Genomic DNA, 2,488 nt, shown 5'->3' on the forward strand with positions numbered 1-2,488 from the left:
CCCAGCCGCTCCGCGGCACGTGGGATCCTCCCGGACCGGGGCACGAACCCGTGTCCCCTGCATCGGCAGGTGGACTCTCAACGACTGCGCCACCAGGGAAGTCCTGTTTGTAGATTTTTTGATGATGGCCATTCTGACTGGTGTGAGGTGATACCTCATTGTAGTTTTAATTTTCATCTCTCTAATGATTAGTGATGTTGAGCATGTGTTCTTTCATGTGTTTGTTGGCAAACTGTGTATCTTCTTTGGAGAAATGTCTATTTACGTCTTCTGCCCATGTTTGGATTGGGTTGTTTGGTTTTTTTTGATATTGAGCTACATGAGCTACCTGTAAAGTTTGGAGATTAATCCTTTGTCAGTTGCTTCATTTGCAAATATTTTCTCCCATTCTGAGGGCTGTCTTTTCATCTTGTTTATGGTTTCCTTTGCTGTGCAAAAGCTTTTGAGTTTCATTAGGTCCCATCTGTTTATTTTTGTTTTTATTTCCATTTCTCTAGGAGGTGGGTCAAAAAGGATCTTCCTGTGATTTATGTCATAGAGTGCAGAACACCATTTCTTAAACTTTAACGTGTGTAAAAGTCACAGGGAGAGCTTCGTACAATGCCGATTCCTGGGCCCCGACCTCAGAGATTCTGATTCTGTCAGTCCAGGGTGGGGCCTGGGATTCTGCATTACTAACCCCCTCCAGGAAGTCCTCATGCCACTGCTCCATGGGCCACGCTGGGATCACCCCTGACCTCGAAATGGGCAGACCCTTACCTACTGTGTGTTAGCTCGGGTGAAGGCTACAGAGACGTCGGAAGGCAGCAGCCCAGGGTGGACACTCAGCTGTGCTCCCAGAGTCCCTGGCTTCCAGGCGCCTCCTGTATCCTCAGCAGTGACCCCCAGGGGTCACCATTTCCAGCCAACAGTCAGGAATCTCCTTTTGAGCAAGCGATGGGCAATTTGCAAGCGTCACTTCTGTTCACATTTGTCTAGCAAGAACCCAAGCACAAGTTCCCACTGAGGGGAACGTAGCCTCGCTCTGCAGCCACATGCCCTGCGGCCACGCTATGACGATGGAAGAAGGGAAGAATGCCACCGTCTGTGACACACGATCCAGTCGACAAGAGCTCCGAGGAGAACGTGGGGAGGCTGACGCTGTACGTCGAGCCTGCGTGAAATTGAACTTAGGTGACTCGTGGGGGACTGTCACAGGCCCCAGGTGGAGCAGGGTAGCAGAGCAACGAGGCTCTGGAGGTGGAGGCTCAGATGCATCCAGGCGAGCTGTGTGACATACCAGCCGTGCGACCTGGGCTGGGTTACATACCGTCCCTGAGCCAAGGCCGCCTCCTGTGCAAACTGTGATGATAACACCGTGATGCTTTTTATACGGAGTCCCAGTAAATGGCAGGAATTCCAGGCGTTCAGGTCACCGTGAGGGGGCCCAGTTTGATCTCAGACCACATCAGGACTTGAGTGGGTACAAACTCTGCTCACTTTATTGCCAATTAAGTGAACAATTTCAGCCAGTTTTTAATTCCCATTTAGCAGTTAAGACGAGTAAAGGAAACAAGTGCCACTGCTGGGCAAGGCAGACACTACTGCCCTGGAGACCCCGAGAGGGGCCGGGACAGGCAAACCTCTCAGTGGAGACAGGGGTGTGGCGATTGGCTTCGGGGCCAGAGGTCGGAAGCGCACTTCATTTAACAAGCGCTTACTGGGCCGCTTCGAGCGTTGGGCTCCGTGCCGGGAAACGGTCAGAAGTATGACCCCTGACCTCAGGGAGCACCCAGTCTAACTGGGAAGCTGAGAAGTAAACCCACAACCATAATAAAGCACAGGCGAGGGCTATGATCAAGGCACGGGGGCGAGCAGAGAGGTCAGCAAAGCCCAGAATCAGTTCTGGGCAGGAGGAGGTGAGCTGAGGAAGGGCTCCAGGAGACAGTGCTCAGCCGGGGTTGGAGCCGCTCAGCCCCAGGGATGGGGGTCACCCTGCAGGCACTGCCCGCCGCTGGCCCAGAGGGAACGGACCTTCTAGGTGGGAGGCGAGGGCACAGCTTGTTCAGGGACCTCAAGCAGGACTGGGCTGCCTGAGAACAGAGGGAGAAGCAAGCTGCGGGGAAGGGGAGGCCAGGAGGGGGGGTTTGGGCTTTTTCCTGAGGGTGACGGAGCCACTGAAGGATTCCGGACTAGAGGAGACCGGGCTACCCTCAAGTCATGCGGGGAGAGGTTTGAAAGGAAGTGAAGGGGGAGGCAGGTGAGGATGTGTCACCGGAATCCAGGGAGCTAGGCGGCCAGCACCAGGGAGCCAAGCGGAAGCTCTGCGAGTGTGCGGGCTGGAATGTCACCAGCGCCACTGGCTGTGAGTCTACCTCACAGACTCAGGAAGCAAAGGAATCAAGGCACATGCTGCTGGGAGGCCCACGCCAGCCTTGGAATCTGGGAGGAGTCCAGGTCTCCAGGCCTCCTGCTCCCCAAGGCGTCTCCCCAGCCCCCTCTGCGTGCT

This window comes from Physeter macrocephalus, unplaced genomic scaffold (genome assembly GCF_002837175.3).
Source record: "Physeter macrocephalus isolate SW-GA unplaced genomic scaffold, ASM283717v5 random_1, whole genome shotgun sequence".
In the NCBI taxonomy this organism is placed as follows: Eukaryota; Metazoa; Chordata; class Mammalia; order Artiodactyla; family Physeteridae; genus Physeter; species Physeter macrocephalus.